Here is a 24162-nt window from a genome sequence, read left to right as displayed (position 1 = left end):
CCAAGCATAAACGCGATTCTGGTATAACCTCAGGGAGCTGTAGATAACTTAATTTTACTGATTGTTGTCTTTGTAGCAGTGGCTGGCTACCAAGCACTTGGCTAAATTGTTCTTGTGAAGAGAAGAACAGGACAACACTGTAGAGCATGGTAATGTTTCTTTGCTCAGTTTTTATTATAAGAGAATCTTAAAAGTTAAGTTGCAGTAATTACTGCTTGCAGGTAGCAGAGATTTATCATTACTCTTTTGTAGAGATCTGCATATGTTAAAATACTCCCATTTGCAGAAGCAATAGTAAATCCCTGTTTCATTGGCAAAAATAATTTTCCTTTGCTTTAGAGGAGGATGGAGATGGGTAACTGCTGTTTTATGTCCCAATGAGACAAGCACGCACAAGGTTTATTTGGCTACTCTGTTATTGCTATTTACATTAATATTTGTTTTAAAACCAACTTGCATTTTTTGAAAGGTAAGATAAGCTTCCTTTGCATGCATGAAGAAAATATTTGTACCTGATCCTACGTCACAAAAAGATAACACAAAAATCATAATTGTTTTTGTCTCTGTGCAGAATTGTGACACTAATGATCTTGAATTTTATAGCTCAAATTCTACATATCATACTGTTAAAATAATTTCATAGAACCTATAAAAGCAAGGCATCCTAGGGCAATTAGATGTGAAATGTTAACCTTGTTGCATTTCAGATGTATGATGTGAATAAGCAAAATCGTTACTGATGCTGTGACTAGCATTATGCAAATATGATGAATACCTACGTACATCTTTAGCAATTAGCAATTTTGTTGTATAAATTGTAGCTGGTGAAGAAAATGTTCAGAATGTTTCAGACAATGGAAGTTTTAAAGAAATATAAACAGACTAATTTTGGGGAGAGGGATGGTGGAGATATGGACTATATCAGCTTACAGATGGTCTAAATTCAGATAAGACTATAAAAGTTTTGAAAGTTGCAGCTTTAATCTTCAGTACCTGTGTTCTTGTCTGTCTGTCTTTGGTGCAGAAGTACTGTTAGGATTGGGGATAATCCTAAATTTTCGCCAAGGGAAAATTAATTAAAAATTGACTTATTTTCATTAAAAAACAAACAAAAACTAGTGAAAAAAATTATCATTTAAGTTTTCAAAGGATTGACTGGACTGTTTTTTGGCATTGATGATACATAGCTCGAAGATGCACAAACCAGCAACTTCCTTCTAGTTTGAGCAAAACTGTGACGCTAAGTGGAGTTTTCCCTCAGTAGAGGCTTGTTGTCCTTTATGTGCATACTGAATACTCTTTGTTGGACCAGGTATTGAGATGTTCTTGGCACCTGCAGCTCATTGACCTAAGAGAGATCAGTAGGTAATTCAGTAGCCTGTGGTATCATCCTGTTGGAACTGAGCAGAGTTTAGTGAATATCCTTTGAAATCCTGTTTGAAGGCAGCTGTTATTTAGAAGGCTTAAAATACTTGTTATAGCTTGTGACATTCCCATCCATCTCCTCTGAGATCAAAATAAATTAAGAAATGTAAACAAAGCAGGAATGTTCAAAGAGAAGAATTCAGTAATACTGTACTGATTTATCTCTTTTCTATTCCTTATGTCTTCAGGCTACAAAACTCCTTAAAATGAGTAAGTCTTATCAAATAGTTTTTAACAGAAGATATTTTTGTTTTATAAACAACTATGGCAGTACATTGGGAAAAAATAATTTTATTCTGCACCGATTAGACAGAACTTCACGTGTACCCCAACTGTATAAATTCTAAAGAATTATTACATCTGTTTATTTTTCACTAATACTGGGCCTGTTTCAGCCAACATAAATTTGCATAGATGTATTGATTACAGGAATACTGCCAGCAAAGAATGCAGCCATTAAGCTTTATGGATAGGACACAAATGATCTATTTGTGCTAACTTAATATCTACTATATCCTAACTAAAAATTCATCAACTATTTAACGAAAGTAAGGAAAAAGGATCCTTCTGCTTGATAGCTACTTGCAATGGGTTAGTTTGGTAACCAAATGTTTGGATACTCTCCAAATGTTGTTGGAAGTTCTTTGGTCTGCATCGTTGAACTGGAAGATCTGAATCTTAAAACAGTCCTGATTTTGTCAAATGGTAGGACCATACATTGAAATGAGAAGGTACAAAAGTGAGCATCAAAAGCGAGAGAAGAATTTTGATAATCTCAGATATCAAAAAGGCTGTCTCTGAGTTAGGCTTTGAGTTCTTGTCTGAAGGAGTGGACCAGAACTATCAAAGGGTCATTTCATGTCATTTCTGAGTTGATCACATTAGGCTGTTTTGTAGGAGAGTTGATCAGAAAATTGATAACTGCTTACTTTACTATCAGACCATATCAATTAATACTGGAAAAGATGTTGAGCAATAATTTAATTCACCAGCTACCACTGAATGTTGAAAGATCTATTTATTACCTGTTACAATTTTCTGTAATGATGCTCACTATTTCAGGCTAGTTCTTTAAGCAGTTTCTAATGATAGCTCCTTAATTTCAGGCATGATTTTATTTTGAAATTTTGCTCATGCATAACTGATTTCAGCTGATTTTTTGTTCTTTCTCTGTTCTTTCTCTCTTGATGTTAGCCCTAGAATACTTCACTGGATAATCATAATTGAGGGGGATGATCTGCATACCTCTCTGAATACTTTGATTGATGGGCTGTTTAAGAATCGACTTTGTGCTAATTGTGTAAGGATAAACAGCAGTGACTATGAATTGCTCTGTCAAATAATGCCATTAGTTTCAGATTAGTTTTTGAGAGTGATTAGTAAGTGTAATTTGGGACATCCAGTGAGAGCAAAACAGACACTCAAGCAGAGTGTTCGTAGATTAAGTCAAGAATTTTTGGATACCAAATAAGGGAACCTGAGAGAACAACTCCAGAGAGAAGAGGTCAGCAATGCTGGGATTGCAGTGCTTAACCTCAGGTTGTTGTGCTGCTTATGTTTTAGTACTACAGCAGAACAGGAGAACTTTCTCTTTTTTATATAGCTTTGACTTCTCGTTATCCCATCTACTTTGAAGCAGAGAAAACTCAGTGCCTTCTGCAGATCCTGAGAGGGGCTGACTAGGTGTCTGGGAGAAAAGGAGGAATTTCCAGCCATTCTTTGGGGATATCAGCTGTAATCAGTGGAACTTGATAGATTAGTAGGGAAGGAATAAGCAGGAGTGGAATTGGTGCACTTCCTTGCTGTGTGAATTGCCAGAGTTTGTTACACGTAGCTGCCAAATTTCTTCTTAATGACCTGATAGACTTCAAGTTCAGTAGTAGCAAATCTGTGTTTCTTGCTGAAGATATAACTCCACTTCTGATCAGAGACCCTTGCCATTCAGTATTGATTGTCATCTGCCCCAGGTGTAACTAGTGTGGTTTGCTTTTGTTTGCCTTAATGGATGTTGGTTTTAATTCCCTGAATAAAGTTCCTTCACGAATGAAGAGAAAATAACAATAAAAAAGTTGTCAGAATATATCTGACTTAATAGTGCATTTAGTAAGATCAAGAAAGATGAAGATTACTAAATGCAAATATAAAACTGAGATGACTATTCTTTTGTAGCCAAAGTGAAAACTGAATAAAGTGTGAACTTTATCACTTAGGGAATTTGAGTTGCCATTTGAGGAAATGGGAAGGGAAATGATCAACTCCACAAGAACTAATTATTAGATAAATGCAGATGGGGAGGAGGGAGCAAGGGAAGGGAGCAGGGAGTTGAGTTTTTTTTTTTCCTTTGGCTTTGTAAGCTTCTTGTGCTCAGCATATAAAAATAATCAGACTGTCTTTGGCTAGTTTTATTATTTATTTCATTTATTTCTTTTCCCCTGAAAGGGGAAAAGCACATTTCTGTGACACTAGAGCAGATTTAGCTTGTGAAGTACAAATCAGTATATATCCTGTTAGCTGACAGGGACCTTTCTAATTTCTAGCATTTTGCCTTCTAATGCTAATTGGAGAGACTTTCATGAAGCTACATAGCTGCGTGAGGAGCCTTCCCAACATACAACACGTGGCATATTTCAGTGTGCTTTGAGAGTCACACCTGCATGGGCCATGATTGAATAATGACAGTTATAAAGATACCTGTTCAGGGTATTATTAGTTTCACAGTAATTCAAAGTATGACCCTACCTAGCTTCCACAATATTTTTGAATCTTGCAGTATTGTTTAACAGCAATCATATAAAGTTAGCTAACAATGAGAGTGCAAAATGCATGGTTTTGGTTTGACTGTGTTCTTTCTGTCCTGAAACTCTGCCCTGCTCCCTAGTCTTTCTATAACTAACCGCCGTAGGTGCATACTGTTTTCTGTTATCACCGTTTGTCTACAGGAGAGAACTATAGTGGGTTTCATAGCATTGCTTGGTCTCAAGTTGTTGGTCTTCCCAATATCTTTCTGGAGGTTGTGTACCAGATCTTTAAAATACAGCTGATTCTTGCTCCCCCCTTTTCTCTGTTTTTGTTTTGGTATGTATTGTAATTCTTTCACAGAGCCTGAGTACCCCATCTTAAATTTTGCAGGAGAAGGAAAATTTGGGTGACTTTATTTTAGATGCCCAACCTAACATACTTTAAATGTTCCCTGCTTCTTTGGTATTTTTGTTATTTAAATCAAGCATATTTAAGCTCTGTTTCCTCTTAGTATGGAATCTTTTCCTCCTAACTTTCCTTCTAATTCCTCTAATCCTTAAATGCCTTAAAAAAAGTTATTCTGGATTCTGTTTGCTGTTGCCTTTTCTATATCTCATCTTGAAATCTTTCTTGATGATGAGAATCCCCCACTATCTTTCCATGTCTTTCCATGTGAAGATTTCCTTTTATTTTTCAGGTTCTGAGAAAAACTCAGCTCCCATTTTTCTCCCAATTTCCTGTACCACTAATTGAACTATGGTTTCCCAAGAGAACCTGTACATGTTTTGTGTTTTTGTTCTCAGAGAGATGAATGAAGGTGCAATTGGAATATCTAACCTGTTTTTTCTCAAATAATCAGTCTGGAATTCATACTAAGACACATTTTCCAGAAAGTTTATAAGTGTTTAGCTTCCATAAAATTAATCAGGATTTAAATGATAAAACAACACCCTGCACTTATCAGAGACTTGTTTCCTACCTTCTCATTCTGTTTATTTTGAATGTAAACTTACGCTGCCTATTTTGGGTTTCAAATTTCTAGGGGCAGGGAGATTGCTTGTGTTCCAAAAGTCATCCAGAACCACATCATTCTAGAATGTTTCCTGAAATTTTCTGTGTCTGGTAGGCATTTTTTTAATACTGGTTTCTGCTATTCAAATTGACGTATGTTGAATCGGGGAAACTTTTGAGTACCAGTCTAAAGAGGCTGAAAAAAAATATGAATATTTTTCTATGAGAAATTCAAAGCAGAAGTAGCTGTTAAATTATTACATGGAGAAAAATATCATTAATTTTCTTCTAGTAAGTCTTTAACCAGCCTGAAATTATTATTATTATTATTATTATTATTATTATTATTATTATTATTATTATTATTATTTGTATCTGTGTTTTAACAAGCATAAAGTTTCAGTCTGAACTGAAAATGCTCAAGTGATAACAATGCTTCCCTGGCTTACAAAACTAGAAACAAAATGATACTTCATTAAATTCTTTACTTTGAAATGTCCCTTGTATCAAAAGAGATTTTGGTTGTTTGGGTGTGGGAGGTTATTTCCAGAATTTATACTTTCCTGTGGAAAAGATTCATTTGGACAATATTGGCAGGCAGACTGTTTGACTGCTCTAGGTACAACTCTCAAATGATTATGGAAGTGGTTTCAAATATAGGAGTAGTAAATAGTTTGAAAATTGGCTGAAGCTTCTTGTTTCTTACATGACTGCATAGGGACTTTAGCTAGCAGATAATGCTCTTGAATGCAGTCTGTCATTCCTGCCCATACATCTACTCACCATCAGGACCTGTGACTGAGTCTTCATTATGAATGTTTGTCATGTTGCAGGTGGTACAACTATGAGCATCGCAATGGGGTCAGATAGGCCTGAGCTGTGTTTGCTGACCCCTGAAGCATAATTCTCTTGTGGATGTTGGCTTTGTCCTGTTGTACGAACGTACAACCTTGGGAATGGATAGATGCTCTAAGGAGGGAGATAACTTGGCTGTAGCAGCGGATTATGCCAAAAAAGGGAAAGGCAGCTCTGTAGCACTGGCTGTGTGATGTGCAGATAAAGCATATGTATTTTCATTGCAATCCTGCTGTCCCTTACATGCTGCTCTCATTAAGTGTAATGAGGCTCATCTAAAAGCCTTAATAATCATTTGATATATTATTAAGCCGCAATTATTTGTGAACAATGCCAGTGTATGTATTTGAGGTCAACATAGCATGCAAGTGCTTCATGTCCAGTTGTATTCACTTACTGTTTTAATTAGAAGGGTAATTGAGAATTGAGTATGTATGTCTTGTCTTGCATTTGCAGATGCCTAAACCTATTTGTTGCTGTTGTAATTACTCCTTGCCCTACATCTTCTACCACCCCTTGTTTATTTACTATTCGATTAAGAAAATGTAAAGAGGAGATAGAGCTATTGTATAAAGGCTTATTTTGTTTTGGCCTGCCTTGATTGCATAATAATGTAATTGAATGATCATCCAAGATGACTGCGAGGTGGACTCTCGCCTGTAGTCCCTAGTGTCTCTACCATGTTGGATCTTTGGTCCCAATTAACCCATGAAAAAACAGTGAAAAAGCAGGGAGGAGACACCTTTTGTATCTTTCAATTGCTTTGAGTGCTTTTTCTGACAGTCATTGTGTCATCATGTACTCTAAATATCTGCTGTGAACTTGTTATTGGCATTAACTGTAGTATCTTGGAGAGTTTTAATATTACCAAGTCAACGAGAATGTTCCGGGAGGGGGGAAGTGGAATGGAGAATGAAAAATGCAATTTTTATTGAAGTCTGGTTTGCAAATAGATGCAGCCCAACTCGGTTAGCATTTAACATTTGAACATATAAAAGCTTATAATAATTTCTGTTGCAGTGGAACATCTGTTAGATAATCAGAGATCAAATTAATGGAGGACTGAAAGCAATTAACTAAAGGTTACAAAATAATTAGTATAATAATATTAAACTAGCCCTTTCATAGCTTAAATTGCAGCCAGTTTTCATGATAACACATTATTTTAAGGGACATCAAAATTTCCTTTTGGAGGAAAAAAGGAATCAATAAGAAACATTTTTGTAGTCTGAGAAATTACATTGAACTTACCTAGGGTTAGAAAGTGATTTATATCTATGTAGTTTTTAAAAGAACTTCACATTTTGAATTCTAGTCTTTTTGTTTCACATGAGGTCAAAAAGGGTTGCTTTCACTCTTCATACCATCCGTACAGTGAAATCTCCGTGGAAACAAATGCAGCAGTTTAATTGAAGAAGGTTCATTATAACTGAAGTAAGTTGTTAGTTTGGTGGGTAATATTGAGAGACTAGCTTGCTTCCTTTGACTTCACTGGATCCTATGGACTCGTTTCTGCTTTCACAGAGGTAAAAGGGTGTTTTGTTTATGGTGGTGGGTTTTGTCTGTTTTAGAATATCATGTGGCTACTGATTTCAAAAGGGGGTGGCTTTTCCACAGGCAGTCATTCTGTAGATGCTGGTTGAAAATTCAGAAGCCTTTCTGAGAGTAGAGGGCTTCTTATGGGCAGGTGGCAATGTAGTGGGTGTGCTGACAAACTTCACAGTTATGAGGATCTTGCTTCTGATAGGGCTGTCCTACCTGGAAGTAAACTGTTCTTTGAGAAACTGAATTTAAAAAATTATTTTTTTTTATGCTGTTCTTTTTTGGGCTGTGGCTGGGGTCTCTGTAGTCTGGCAGAATATCAACTTGTAGCTTTCCCACAGCTGGGCTGCTTATAATCTTTCTTGTGTGAATTCTCTAGTGGCAAATAAGTTGAGCTCACTGCTCAGCCTTTCCCTTGGCCAGGGCATTAATGGTGTCTCATTTATCTGCTTTATCTGCTGTCAGGAAGTGTGTAGAAACTCAGTATGTTTGAGAGAATTACAACTTTATTAAAAATTGGTCAGGGGCTCAAAAGCAATGATGACAGGAAGAAAGGGTTCATATATGTACATATGTTAAATGATTAATAAGCTTTGCTTTCTTTAATGCTACACTGAAGGTCTCAGTGTTACACCGGTAGTAAGAGCTAGTACAGCTCTTTCTGGAACTGCTATATTAATGTCCTGTGTTAGGTTTGTTGCTCTTGAGTCCCAGTGTAGATGTGGTTTAGGAAGGGATGAGCTAATCTTTTCATAATAGGGGTGCAGGGTCCTTGTAAAAGTCGTCGTCTTTTTTTTTTTTTCTTTTTTTTTGGTGTGTGCTTTTGAAATGTGTTTTTTGTTTGTTTGTTAATGAATAAAACATTTTAATAATACTCAAGAGTTTTGGAGTGAAAGTACCCAGTATTGTCTTCCAGCTACCCAGTAAAAACTATCATGGCCCTTAAGACCTTTAAGAAATGCTCTAAAAGACATGTAAGAATAAGGACAATTGTCCTTAACGCAGTTTGCTATCTTTACTACTTTGTCATCAAATTTCATTCCTTCATCTGTCCTGCTCCCACACCCTCAGCTGTGCATGGCAATTCTGAGCTCTGTGCAAAGCTCTAGTCACTTTGCCAGATCTGTTATGCTGTCTTATTTCACACAGGCCATTGAACCAACCAGGCTGTTTGAATAATCATTTTTTGAAATATCTCCTAAGTCTCCATCCAGAACTTCAAACTAGCATAGTTAGCTTGTTTGGCAAAATCAGTTTTGGCACCTTTGTAGAGAGTGCTGTGTTTATTAATAGTCTCCCTCTTGAGCTTGTTTGTTTGTACTTCTCATGGAGGGATGCCTTGGTCCCATCTGTGCAGCAGTTACTCCTGCATTAGCTGTCTCACTTCACAAAATTTTTACTTTTTTAGCATCTGAACAGGAGACACAACCTTGACCAAGGGAGTAGGATAGGGATATTCTCATAAGCTTTCTTATAAAGCTTGGTCAATGTAAAACACTATCAGTCATTTGGGATGCAGCCTGCTGGGAACTTGGAGGCACCTTCCCATCTTTTCAGCAAGAATCTCTTCCTTTTTGAGTAGAGGTTGCTAATCCTTTACTTAATTGTAGGTGGAAGTCACTCAAAATCAAGGCTAATGCACCCTGGCAGTGTTCATCTTTCCTGCAGCCAGGCAGCCCACCCTGAGATGGACCAACACTGAGCCCATGGAGCACCTCTGCAGGGGTACCCTGCCCTCCCTCCTCGGAAAGACAGAGCCGCTCAGTATCCAGAGCTGTCAGTCTGGCATTCTCCATGCACACAGACACACAGTGCAACGCAACCTTGAAAGCAGTAGGAAATTATTTTAATTTCCTAGAGCACCCCCACTGCATGTGCACACATGCACAGAGTTTTTGTATTTTCTTGCTGCCCTAGGCCCCCATATGTGTTTACTGTCTGCCTTGCTGACACCCTCTCGAGTGAGTCAGCAGTCTGGGAGGGAAGGACATTATAGCCATTTTTCTCGCTCCTGTTCAGAAAAGAAGCCTGCTTCTGTGACACTGTGAATAAAGCTGATTTCCCCCCCCCCGCCCTTCCTGAAACATACACATTGCACTCAGTGTGATATTTGCTTCTTATTGGCACCATTCAGTGTTTTGTTCCGGTGCCCTTCCAATTATTACTGTATATTAATTTTGATTAGACAGGAGGCTGCTTTGTGAGTCTTGACTTTCTGCCAGTATAATAAAAATGTGAGCCATGGGAATGAAAAGCAAATGTTACTTTCAAAACCTTGTGAAGAATATATTACTTATAATTCGTAGTAAATATATATAATTCTAAAAAGAATAAGTGTGTCTTTGTTGGACCAGGAATTGAGATGAGGAATCTACCCTAAAAGGGAGAAGAAATCTGAAAATAGTCACTATTTGTATAAACCGTTTTGTTTGTTTGCATATATTCAGCACTCAACCTTTGTATTCTTTTAATTTTTAATCAGCTGTTCCTTTAATGGATCAACAGCTGCTTTATGAATTAGAGGAGTAGAACCAACGTCAGCTAGAAAAAAAATAGGAATGGCTTAAGTTCCTGATCTCCTTATTGCAAAACAGTCCACCAGGAATTCAGGCAGGAATTTGTTCAGGCGAGGTCTGTGCTACTGAGACCAGGAGATCACTGTTTCCTCCTCTGGTCTCATCTACCAGTCTATGAATGACAAGTTTAACTCAAGAAAAGGGAATTACAGTACTTCCACACTCCTTTTGGGGGTGGAGTTCCAAAAAGGAGTTTGATTTTTTTTCTTCTTACTTTTTCTTTATTTCTTTGGGATTTCTTTTTTTCTTGCTCTGCCTGTTTTTCTGGCTGACGTGATTGTCCTTCCTCGTCCCCTTGCTCATCTCATGCTCCTTTTTGGCTGGCGACTACTGACTTGTCATCATACATTACTTACTGTTGAGAGGATAAGTCCTACATCCCTGCAGTATGTAGCTCAGTCAGCAGCAGGTGCTGGAAGAGCAAAGCAAGTCAATATTTCATGCATTTGAAATCAAACACAGTGGGTCACGTATGGTTGCTCCAAGGAGCACTATATGTAAGTCTGCTTTCTTTAAATAGGTGTACTAAACTGCTCTTATCAATGTACCACCAGACTGGCTATATAAATGTGATTGTAAGCAAGCAGCATGTTGAAGAAGTATTATCTAGGCTATAAAATGACGTACCTGAACATGAGGAAATGGCAGATTGATGCTTTGGGACTGAACCTGCCTTTTGCATGTAACCCTGTGACTGAAGCATTGCGGGGATTCTCACGGAATTACAGAATGGGTTGTAAGGGGTGTGCACAAAGAGGGAAAGACTCTGTGGGCGCTTCCTATTTGTTGCCTCCTGATTTAACAGCTGCAGTATTACTTTAACCTGTTGTGTATAATTTAAAGTTTACTGGCAGTAATACGTTTGCTTTTACTTTTATTCAGTTTTATCTCCTTGACGTCTTCTTCCAGAAGATTAGCATAAGCTCTTAATTTCTAGAATTGCAGCCTGGATCTCCAGGAGCTGAGCTGCACAACTGCTCCAGTTGGGCAGGGTGAGAAGGCTTTCAAGTTGGAGATGGATTTTGGGTTATCAGCTGTTTGGTTAAGGAGTAGCTGGGATGTCTAGTTGATTTCCATATGTTGTGCATGTAAATGCAGTTTCTCTTGTCTTGGTCTGCCAACACAGACCTTGGTTTAATAGCCTTACCTACTGTCATTGTTCTTGACTTGGTACCAGAAAGAGGAACACAAAATGAAAGGGAATCAGTTTTTAATAGTCTACCTTGCTGCCATACTCTAAAGGGGAACAAGGAAAAGGTATCTCTGGCTAACTGACTTCCAGATTTTCAGGTCCCCTGCCGTAGAACTTAACAAAGCAATAATGACAGGAAAAAAATCCTTTTAAGAGACCTTGTGATGACTGCTTAGAAATTTTATTTTTAGGAAATATTTACAGCATCTCAAATTTTTTCATTAATCAGCAAGTATTAACCTGCTGGGGGGGAACTTTGGGATTTAGAAGCCAGTTTTTAATTTTGTTGCTATGGAGTTGAGACAGTTGCTGAAGAAGTATGTGAACATTTAGCAGCCCTTGGGAGAGATGAAAACACACTACATTGACATTTTTGTCCTCAAATTATTCTAGCTGATCCTTTGTACTGTTGATGGGCATATAGTTAAGGCTTAAATATCTATTGAGCACAGAGATGTTACGGCAGAGCAGAGGAAATGGAAATAAGTGGAAATGTACTGTATCAAAATCTTTCCTCTAGGAAATTAAATTGTCTATAGGATTTTATTTTCTGGGCTCAAATTTTGCCTCTGTATCAGTTTTATAACTACAGAAATAAAATGACTTTGGTGTTTCTCTTTAAACTGATTGAAAAGAATTGAACTTGATGTCTTATTTAATGGGGAGGGCATGTTATTGCCTTTTGATAGGAAAAAAAAATATGATTTTTAGGTTACATTTTACTAATATTTCTTACATACAAATGAATATTTTTTTATTACCATTTCCACCCTATCCACTGCAAGACACTGCAGAAATCTCACAACAGTCTTGCTTAGAAAATAACTGTCAGTTAATATAACAGTTGCAAGGAAAAAGGTAGACCAAGTCTGTGTTTTTTTGAAAATTTTCCTAATTTTGAGCAAAATTACTTTCCTCTTACTCTTCCTTTCCTATTCTCTCTTTTGATGTTCCTGGCTTCAGGAGTTTTGGGAGTCTGAATACCGATCTTTAGGGACACTTGATGTAACAAATCATGTTGATGCTGATGAAACAACTTCTCTGCTTTGATTGTATTGTGAAACTACAAAAGATAAAAACAGAAACCAGGTAATCCTCTGTAGTATGAACTAGGAGAAGGTGGCAAAGGCTAGATCCTGCAAAATGATGCAATAAGCAGAAGGCAGACATAAATGAATAAAGCAATAGAGGCTTTAGAGGAATGCTTTGCTTTTGGAAAGATTTTAAAGACATAAAGCAATAGAGGCTTTAGAGGAATGCTTTGCTTTTGGAAAGATTTTAAAGGCATTTCTAAAGGAAATTATTTATCTCAGCTCTCCTCTGTTCCCTGAACAATGGGTGTCAGTGTTCTCTCTGCCCAGATATGTTATCATGTGAAAGCTCCCATTTGTAGTTCCCACCCAATTTCAAAACCTACAAATGTATTTAATCTCTCAAAATCCTTTCACAGTACCAGGAAACATCAGCTCTCTGTCACCATCCTGCTCTTGACTTTTGAAAGAGATTTATTTTACCACCATAGATAGGAACAGTGTGTCTGATGTTACATGTTTGCAGGTATATTGAACAGACTCTACGGTGTGTAGGATTTTCTTTTAATTTCCTCTAAGTAACAAGTGTCTGTGTAAAGAGAATAAGCAATGAAATACTTGACATTGTTGCTAAACCTTTGTCTTAATAGCAGTTGTCCAGCAGTACCAAGGGATTCTCTCTCCCCCAACACTCTCCATGCCTTTTGCTACCTTGCTGAATTGTGATCTTTTAATCTTTAATATTTTTAAATAGGTTTTGCAAAAAACAAATGTGATACACATTTGTCCAGGTGTTTGTGCAACTGTGCATACATTTTCATACATACAGAGACCCAGGGACTGAATGTGTATTTTTGGATGTGTGATGGTATTGACCACAGGACTTTCAGAGCTACATGTGCAGCTTGGGCTGCAGGAATGAATCCCTGGGAAAAGTACAAATAAGCAAATATTTACTTATTTATTTTCCCAGAGATCATTTGTGTGTATATGAAGAATTTGTCTTTTTTTTTTTTTTTTTTTTTTAGGGGTCTGATGTGGAGTAGAGAAATCCTATTCCTGCATTGGCTTGCCTTGTAGTTGACGATGAGAGTGGAGTGACAGATTATGGACCTGACCTGTATTGTCCTCATTCACCACACTTTGGTTTTGTCTTCAGGGAAAAGGTTGGTTCTTTTTAGCATTAAGTGGGTGTCTTCCATGCAAAACCAAGCAAACAAAACCCAAACTATTTGATAGAAAATTTGTCCCTGGTAAGACATAAGCATTGTGATCCCCGAGCTCCCTGTAGCTTTGAGGTCAACTCTACAGAAGCATTCTTTTCTTGGGGTTGACTAGCAGGCAGCTATCAACATGTTTCTGACTGTTTGAAAATTTCCATTAAAACATGTTTAACCCTGATGAGGTAACCTAGCAGAAATAAGTCTTTTTTTGGCTGTAGATTGTGTTCACTGGGACTGTCTACCCTGGAAATATCAATACATTCTGAATCTACCCTGGAAATACCAATATATTCTGAAGTTAATCAAATGCTAGGCTTGTACTGCTGGGCGTATTTGTTTGCATCACATAGAACAATGAAGGGGTGTTTCAAACTTTGAACCTAAATGTTGGACTCTGAAGCAAAACCCACAAAGTATATCTGATAAAGGCAAAGTGAATGCAGTGGGTCAGTTGTGTAATTAACTTTCCTCAGTCATAGAATTGGGAACTTGGAGGGAGTCATTTGATCTGTTTCTTTGCCCTAACTGTAGATCAGCTGGCAAGAGTGAAAAGCTGCATTCCTCAAATTATGAATTCATCTTCCTGTGTGCTTTATCTGGGAGATATGCTCAGTGCAAATCTAAAACATACTGACAGAACTGAGCTACATTTAATGAAAAGTATTCCTGAAGGAGTGTTTGTGCTTTCCTATATAGTAGCTCAGTGGTTATAGCACATGCCCAGAATGTGGGAGACTTGGTATCAGCTCCATCCTTTGGCTGACGAGACTTAAACCCTCTTCTATCACCTCCCAGAAAAGAGATCTGGAGGACAGTACTAGGCAGCGGCTTTCAAAATAAATAATACAATGTGCAGGCTTATTAGTTCAGCTGAGCATCCATAAGATGGATGTAAGCCAAAGCTGTAAGACACATCATTACTGAACTCATCTCCTATGTACCTGTTTTCTCAGATGTTTGCTGGCTTGGAGACACCCTCACCATGTTCCCGATAACCTATGCTTAGACTTAAAATCTGGAAGAGGCCAAGCTTCTAGGATGCCTTCTACTCAGTAGCATGTCTTAGTAACTGCTTTAACTGGCTTTTCATGAGCAACCTCTCCAAACCCTTCAAAATAAAATGCAATTTCATCTAGAGGTACTGATCTTCAAAACAACCTAGGTCAAACACTGGAAGCAGACTTTGACTAAGCAAATTAGTGCTCCATGGCTGTAACCCTACTGGTTTTTGCACTGACCTAAAACTTTGAATATTCAGAGGTGGCAATCATGAGACAGGCTGGTGTCTCATGCATTATGGTATATGAGGTTAGGGCTTTCCTTCAGGTTTGTTGGAAGTTCAGGAGATGTGATGCTGTTGTTTTGTGTGTTGTCTGTTGAGACTCCATTGTGCCATGTTGTTAGAAGTAGGGGACTTTTTATTCAGAATTATTAACTGTGCTCAGCACAAGGGAGCATAAGTAAATCTTAGAAGAAAATTGTAAATGGTTTGCTTTACCAATGGATGTAAATGTCCTCTGAAGAATTTGCTGAAATCTATTTGAAAACCACCTTATTAAATGAGAAAGGAGGGCCTTTAGAACAATTTAAAATGAATTCAACTGACAACCCGAAGCTTGACCTCAGTTGACAGCCAGTGTTACCCCAACAATTGACCTTCCGAGTTCCAGTCACAGTCTCTCTTCCAGCTGCCATCAGTTCCATGCAGAAAGGTGGGCACCTTTCTAGGAGACTGTCTTGGACAAACCAAGCAGCTAACAGCTTGGTTCTCTGGAAGTCGTGCTGATTTTCTCTTTTGCTTCATTTAAGAGATTTAGCTCTAATTCTTTGTGTCCTACATACTAGAGTTTTCTCAGTGTGCCTGTGCTATACAAGCAATGGTCATGCCTGAGATAGTGTGACTTGAAGCAGTGAAGTCCATGCAGATTGGTGCAGTGACGTGTCAAATTCTAAACTGGTGCTGAAATAGGTATGTCTATGCTTTCATATTGGTGTCTTTCAATAGTTCTTCTTTGCTTGAGGCGTTGCACTACAAGGGTACAGTTGCATTATTTTAGGAACAAGGGTGGTCCGAACTAGCTCCAAGGTCTTTGCTGTGATCTCACTTTGCAGTTTAAGTGTGCTCTTCATGATCTGGGTGAAATCTTCAGACTGTGGTGGTCCTATGGGCAAGCCTATGGGCTTGTCTCCTAATTATACTTTAAAAGGAATTGTGGTAAACAGAAGCCCTGATTTCTCATTAGCTTCTCCCACTTTAATCTAGAACCACCCATGACTTTCATGCAAACAAAAGCATGGGGAAATTTTTCAATTTCCTTGTGAGAATTGGGATTCACTGGAGCTAACAGACAACTCAGGGACGAGGTTGTTCTGCTGAAGTGCTGTTGCTCTGACTGCTGGATGCATGAGAGCCTATTTCATTTTTGGGTCTCAGAATAATGCAATGAAAAGTGTATCCTCAAAATGACAGGTCTCTAAAATATTAAAAGTCTTTATATGTTTGCTGCTGTCCTCAGCTCACCCAGCCAGCTGGCAGAGAAAAACTGATGGAAAATTTTAGATTCTCTCTCCCTTCACTGAGGAAGGGTTTTTAAAAGTGCATATTGGCACATATTCATGTATGAGCACATATACAAGAGGTTGCTTGAAAATACACTTGCTGTATTAGTTGATTTAAAAAAAAAAAAGCTCCTGGGATTTTAAATCTGTTTTTCTGTCTTTGTATGAGTATTCGAAATACCAGCTATTCACTGATACAGTTAGGTGTTCATAAAGTTATCCTTTTGCATGGAACAGCACCTACCTCAAAAAGATCCAGTAACTTTTTTTTTTTTTAAACAAAGGGTTATTGAAGCAACGGCTATAAATTACCTAGAAAAGCAGCTAGACTTTTTTGTAGATACAAAAGATGGTCAATAAGACTGTATTATTCAGTACCATGCTCTGTAGCTCTCACTAATTATGAAAGATAAGTATTATGTTACTTGCAGTAGTGTGATTAGCCTGCACATTTAAAATGTTTTCAAGGAGCTCATCTCATTTTCCAAAGTGATATTTATTAGATGCATAGGGTGATTAATCTAATTGTTTCTCATGACATAGTGACTCCTAAATTAGTGATATCTGTAGTTGAATATAGCATGAAGTAGTGTTTGTTTTTCTGGGGGCAGGAGGGAGGAGGGGAATACAGAGCTAGGAATCCTAATGTGGAAATGAGTGGTGAATTTGGAAGGGAAATTGGAAAATGTCAGGAAATCCACGTGATACATGTACTCAGAGCAGCACGAGGTATGACAGTGTAAAAGAGACACTGTGCAAGTACAGGACAGATGTGGAGACAGATGGAGCTGTGGCAGTGAGAACAATGCAAAGTATCTAATTCAATCTGAGATTAGAGAAGCATGGAGGAGGGAAAAAATAGTTAAAAGTTCACAAAGGCAGCACCAAAAATCCTGCCTTGCATGACGATTTAAAGAAGTGGAGTTGCTTCAATATCAGCAGTAAGAATAAAGAAAAGATGTATAAAGCTCTTGACTAGATTTCATGTAAGAAATTGAGAAAAGCTGTCTGAGGATAGAATGCCATATTCTTACTTACAGATAGAAACTTCAAAGTATATCATATCATAAATACCTCCTTGTTTTTAGTAACTATTTCCTATAAATTTTAATTTTAAATTGTACCTCCCATTGCTGTCTATTGATAATAAAATGGCAAGATTTTTCCTTTTTAAAGGATGCTGGGAGAAAAAAATCCTAGATGCATAAGCCTGATTTCACTGTTACTCATGGTTCTTTCTCTTGTGACAGTCTTTCTAAAGAATAGACTCATCCTCATGCATTAGGATTTTTCTGTAAGTTTCAATATCTTTTCCTTGTCATACCTTCTGGCAAATTTAAAGGGAAGCAAATTGGATGTAATAGAGATTGAGTTCTTTTTATAACCTTTTAAATAATTAAGTCCCTTCTACATCTGTACTGTCCAAGAAAGCCTAATCCTCTCTCTCAATTAACAAACCTTATAATTTCCCCATGTGCCAAGTATTCCTTCAAGAACCTTTCCTTATAACAGCCTTGGCAATAGATGTGTGTTCTTTCCTGAATTGTATTTTTGTAGGTTACACCAGGTGAATGTCTAATTCTTACAATTTAAGATTGTACAGTGAGAGTTTTCTTTTTTTCCTTAGAAACAGTACTCCAAAAATGTAATTTCTTATTTGTTTGTTTTGAAACCAGTAGAATTTCAATTTTAATTGCAGGATTTATTGTAATGGTAGGTAACGAATATGTTTAGTTGCTGACCATTGAAAGGGTTATTGGATGTCAGGGACAGAAAGTCAGTCAGCTATTTTAGTAGAAGCCTCAGGAGACAACCTTCAATATATTTGAATTATGTATTTCAAATATTGCTTTTTCACATAAGGCATTATTGCAACATGAATCTTTTTTTATTAAAATAAAAAAATCTAGTCTTTATAAAAGCATAACATTTTTTAAGACTGAAAAAACGTGAGCCTGCTTGAATAGGTGACAGCATTTATAGCAAGGAAGGCAGATGTGATTCATGTATGAAAGCTGTCTGTGAAAACAGAGCTTTCTCCAAGGTCTTATAATAAGTGAGAGTGGCTTCTATGCAAGTCTTATAACATTAAAGGAAAACATTCACCTGGAGAGAAGTCATTTATCAGAACATGACTCTTGTAATTCTGCTTTCCCCAAAGTACTACGTTTCTGGTGAAAATGATCATGTTTCATTCTTTTCCAGGGGCTGCCATAGAAATAAGCCAGCAGTGTGCTGCACTTTTGTACCTAGTTCTGCATCATTATAAAATTATCTTTAGATCTATGTGATTTCTTTTTTTTCTTTCTGAATAAGTTGAACACAGAAATAGCATTGATGGACATTCTGCTGCTTTTATTATTTTTATTTTAGAATATGGGTGGTATTTTTGTCTTTTGTGTGTCTTAGGCTTTCATCATAGGCTTAATAAAAAGCAGTCAGTTCAGCTAGATTACCATAACTCTTAAGAAATTTCCAGTGCAGTGAGAGACTGTCCTGTCCGAAGATCCCATATATTCCCTGTATTTGGTCCTGTACTATTCAGAAAATATTGCACTCTGCAGCTTTCTTTCTGATAAATATGTACCCCAGAAGGCAATTAGCCATCGGGGAGGGCATGATCATCTTTATAGATGGAAAGACATTAGTAGGTGATAAACAATAGAGAACGCTGAGGAAGAGGAAAAAAAAATACGAGGGGGGGGGAATGTAGAAAGGAGGCACCACTTTAATTAAGGCAGCAATTTTCAGATCGAGGGTGTGCACACTTCGAACTAAGTAACCTGTGTTCAAGTACTTCAGAGCTGTGAAAGGAAAAACAATTGCAAGTCAAAACAGATGGCTTTATGACTGCATGGACAGTGAATGTTCCTCCCATCTTCAGAAAAGGCAAGAAGGACTACAGGCCAATTGGCCTCACCTCTATCCCATTAAATGTTACGGATTTGTGATGGACATGCTGACTATAAACAGCTAGTATGGATTTACCAAGGGAAGACTGTACGTGGCCATTCTAAATACTTTCCGTGGTGCCATGACTGGCTCTAAGAACAAGATAAGAGCAGTGGATGTTGCATACCTTGACTTTTGCAAGACTTTTAATGTGGTTTCTCTTGATATATTTGAAGCCAAACCAAGAAAGTATGGGTTGCAAGTGTGGACTACAACATGGCTGAACAAAAATGGAGGATTGTCAGCCTCAAGAGTAGTACTTATTCAGAGCCTAACTGGTGGCCAGTTATGAGTAACATCTTTGAATTGTTGATACTGGGATGCAGTTTGTTTTCAGCAACAGCCTGGATAAGGGGTTAGAAAACACTTCAGCAAGGTCACAGGTGGCTGTGAACCCATATGACCAATGTGAAGGCAGGCAGGGCTGCCCTTCAGTGTGACCTTGACAAGCAGCAGAAATCTCACAAAGTTCACAATGTAAATATGTTTCTTCATGTAAGATTGGAATAACCACTGCAGCAGTTGGAAAAACAGCTTTGCAGAAAAGGACTTAATGGGTATGAATCCGTAGTGCTCTTTTGGGAGTGACAGATAACTGAATACTGGGCTGAGTTGATGGAAGCAATTGCTTCCCTTGCTCTGGCAATGAAACTCATGAAACAGTATCTAGAAATGAAACAGTATCTAGAAAATCATCTGTCCGTTTCCTTCCAGTCACCTCCAGTACAAAGCAGTTGTTTATGTACTGGTGCAAGTTCACTGGAGGATCACTGAGGTGATTGGGACTGGAACATATGAAGAAAGGCTGAGGGAGCTCAGTTTGTTCAGCCACAAAGAGAGAAGGTAATAGAAGATCACTTTGCTCTCTGCAGCTACCTAATGTGAAATTGTAGATAAGATGGAGCCAGACTCCTCTCAGCAATGCATGATGCAAGTCCAAAACTCATCACATGATGCAACAAGGGAAACTGCAACCTATATGTAAGGTCTAAAAAAATATATTAAATATCCACCATGAGACTGGTTAAGTGCTGGAGCAGGACCCAGAGAGACTGTGAAATCTGAACACTTGAAGATTTTCGAAATGTTACTAGACAAGTTTGAGCAACACAATCAGACTTTCAAGCTGGCCTTGCTTTGAGCAAAAGGCTGAATTAGATGCCTGTGGATGTCTATTCCAAGTTAAAATTGTTCTGCACTTCTGAGTCCTCTGAATACAGTACTTTCAATAACCACAAAAAATGGCTGCTTGTTGAGTTTTGTCATGCCCATCCACTGCATGTATCTCTCTGTTCGCCAGGAAAAAACATAAGAGGCAGGTAATCCCTTCAGCAGTTAATATGCATGCTGAACAACTTATTATCAGTAACTACATCATTATATATGTAAAAGGTCTTGCTAATCACTGACCATTGTTAAAGATTCATATAACCTAAATAGTTCCTCAGAATTTTAACAACCTTGACTGTTCAATTAAAAAAAAAAAAAAAAAGTAACACATCAGAACACAGAGAATGGTCAAGTGCAGAAAAGTACAATTGAAAACAGGAATTCTTACTTGTTTGGAAAAGTCACCTAATCAGTGGAATCATTGTGATGTATAATCAGATACTGGGGCGTGTTCAACAGCTTCCGTATGCACGGAAATTTTGAATAGAACATAATTGTTTCTGGACTGACATCTTGTCCTGAAATCAAAGTGTTTATGTAATAATTTTCTTTAAACTCTTTGGCTTGTGTTTCAGCCACACCATTATGTGAAGGTACAGTAACATGAACTTTGAGTTCTTGCTAGCAATCAGCCTACAGAAAGGTTTGCTGAAGCCTATAGGGAAGTTCTTCAAGAAGCAAACAAAAGATATACATTTCATATGTGTATATAAAGTTGCTTGTGTTCAGAGCTCAGAAAGGTTTCTTAAGAACTAAAAGGTAATGCCTTAAAGCCATCAAACTCAGGAATATCAGGTGGGGAAGTATATGAATGAATGTTTATTCTTCATGCTGGATCACAGCAGTATCTAAGAGCCTCATAATGGGTTGGAACTCATTAAGCTGTGGTTCTAATAGGGTGCTCTTGGTAAATGCTGCTATTGCTAGTCAATGGCTCTGGTACTGCTTTTCTAGATAATTTTTTGTTAAAGTAGGATGTACATTCATTTATGTCATGTTGAATCCTACCCTTGGTCTAAACTCTGGAACCAGTTCTGGTATTTTGCATAATGGTGACATTGGCTTGGATGGGATTTTTTGATCTACATTAAATATAGGATTGGTAACAAAGGGACCTTTTTATTGCTGTGAAGTCCTCTTTTCTCTAATGGGTAGAGGAGATAATAGCAATATTACCCTTCTTATTTGTTGTGTTGGGTAAGCTTTTTTTTTTTTTTAATTGCCCTGTGTTTTTAACATTGAAGTTAACAAAACTTTTAACAGTGGTTTCAGTGTATATTCATTCTGTGAAGCTCTGTTGATTCTCTAGTATAATCATTGGTAGCTGTGAAATAAATAGATGATGTGGTTCTAAGGACTGAGAATTTGGAATTGAAGGAGTTCTAGGACAAGGAGTGTGCTTTTTATAGGAAAAAAAACCATGCAAAATTTTAAGTGGCAGACAGTCACAAGTGGGAATTACTCACAAGGAAAAGATTTATGCATTTAACAGGATGATGAGAGGAAACAATTTTTATAATGTGGAGATAGCAAGCTTGTGGCTGTTGTTTTGCAAAGTAATTATCAGAGCTTTTAAAAGAGATTTTCAGATATGGAAATGGAACTGGATATTAGTGGATGTTATCATTTGGCATTAGCTCATGCCTTTGCCTCTGAGATATCACACCTCAATAAGGTTTTAACTTTGTCATATCTAGCTTTTATTATGAATTCATCTAGCAAATGCTAACACTGTACTCACTTTTGTTTAATCAAAATGTTTCTCCTCAATATTGGAAGTATGAGTAGACACAGATAGGTGCTTCAGTATTCATTTCTGAATTGAAAAGTAAACTATAGACATCTCAATTTTCAGTGTGAAATATCTGATAGTTAGGGAACATTTGTTATCTAAAAGAAAACAGTTTTTGGCTATCATGGCTAGATTGTTATAGAAAAATATCGTAACGTAACGCAGAATTTTGTTAAATGCTAAAGCAGCTTAAGAATGCCACTGGATAGTTGGTTATAGTTGTTCTCCAATTAGAAGTTATTACTCTCCAGTTTTACATTGGCTTTGGATCAAATTCCTTAGAAACCTTACTCATTTGATTCTTTAAAATTCATCTAGTCTTCTCCATAACAGGAACGAAAGAAGACCCCAAGGGGCCTGAACTTACTCTTGGCTGCTATTTTTACCCTATTGGAGACTTCATGTGAGTGAAGTACGGTGTCATGTACTGAGAATGAAATCTGTCAAACAGTTTGGAAAAATGTGGCTAATTTAGCAATGTTACATGAAACAATTCCTTTTGCTTTTTCCTCTGAGAGTAATAGCCTATATTTTCAGCACAATTGGCCTTTGGCAACTGTTGGTAACTTGGGAGGGTATTTTTGGAAGAGGAAGGAAATAAAAAAGGATTAAACCACAGGGAATTATAGGGGAGACGGAATGCTGAAGAGAGCTATAGTGCTAAAGAAAAAATAACTTTACAGCAAGTTCCAGGGCTACAGATTTTTATTGGTCACATCCTCCTTATATGAGATCAAAATAGTTTTGTCAGACACAAGAATGCTTGCTTGGTCTTGCATATACACTCATAGGTAATATACATTTTAAGGTATGCGTCTATACACAAGCACTCAAAGAATTTATCCAAGTACACTGTAAGAATATACTCCAGCCTTCAAATGAACTGACTATGATGTTCTCCATTCCATTTCTCTTCATATGTGCCTTTTAAAATTTGTTCAGGCAAAAATTTCTTAGTCATCTGAGCTCTGTGCACACAAAGTGGATGGGTACTTGTTCATTCACAGGCACTTTTAACTGGTCACTAAGAACTGGCATATCTCAAGAAGTAAATGCATGTAGACTACTCTTTCCAATCCACAGATTTATTATGTACACATGTGTGTATATATATATATAAACACTTATATACTTACTTGCCACAGTAGATACTTTGAATAACGAATATGGCTAGAAAAATAGCTGCATGCTCTGCTGAACAGTAGATGTTCTGGTAGCTGGAAAAGGATGTTCTTATTTGTACAATAAGTTACTTATTGTGAAATCTTTCCTCAACTTGCCAGTTAAACAGTAGTAAAAAGTGACTGCCAGACCACTTATTAGTAGATTCAATTATCTATACTAGGATTTTCATATAGTACACTGTCCCTAGTAAGGGAAGGATTGGATTGAATGAGGCAAATTTTAGAAGTATTTCTAGAAGCCAGTTTGATAGAAGTTAATATATTAGACACCAACTTTCACAATGGGAAAAAAAAAAAAGGCAAAAACAACTTGTGTATTTGTAGCCAGGTGTTAATTCTTTTTCAAGCTTTCCCAACAGACATCTAAGAAACTCTTGCTACTCTTGTACCTTAAGCAGCAGACTTAAAATAATTTCTCTTTGAATAGATTCAACTGTGTAAGTATGAAATAGCGAACTTGAACGTTGACTTAGCTATAAATGGACAAAGACTTGAGAGACTTCCTCCATTGTATGGACTGTTTCAATGCACTCTTTTTGCGATAAATTTATTTTCTGCCAGAGAATTAGTGAAAGACTTTAACTTTCACTTTTTTAACAGTTTGAGTGTCTTTGTCAGACTTCAGTGCTGTAATTGGTGATACCTTGTAAACCCATATTTAATTATGCCATCCCAGGGTAGTGATGTGAATCTTGTGTTGGCCACTTTATATTTGAATTTTACTGGATAAATGCATCTTAAAGGAAATTTTACTACTTTAACTGGTATCATATTCCTAGATACGTAGTTGTGCTAGTGGTGAAATCTGTCCCTATGTTGGTTATGGTAATCTGACCAACCAAGAGTTAATCTGTTGCACTGTCTTTCTGTAAATCATATTTTTTTCTCTTGAAAAGGGCATTATCTTTGTT

General features: G+C 37.3%; 1 long non-coding RNA gene across 2 annotated transcripts in view; it reads left to right on the top strand.

Moving 5' to 3' along the window:
• The window catches only part of LOC106041831 (uncharacterized), a 108346-nt gene that overhangs the window by 500 nt on the left and 83684 nt on the right, over positions 1-24162 (top strand). The window contains exons 2-3 of one of the 2 annotated variants that reach the window (XR_010829408.1): positions 77-149; positions 13400-13537. This is a non-coding gene — a long non-coding RNA (uncharacterized lncRNA). Of the gene's footprint in view, positions 1-76; positions 150-5521; positions 7557-13399; positions 13538-24162 lie in introns of those variants that run through there. The other variant, XR_010829409.1, reaches the window with a different exon arrangement.

This window comes from Anser cygnoides, chromosome 2, assembly GCF_040182565.1.
Source record: "Anser cygnoides isolate HZ-2024a breed goose chromosome 2, Taihu_goose_T2T_genome, whole genome shotgun sequence".
Taxonomy (NCBI): domain Eukaryota; kingdom Metazoa; phylum Chordata; class Aves; order Anseriformes; family Anatidae; genus Anser; species Anser cygnoides.
This window is presented reverse-complemented; position numbering and strand designations above follow the sequence as displayed.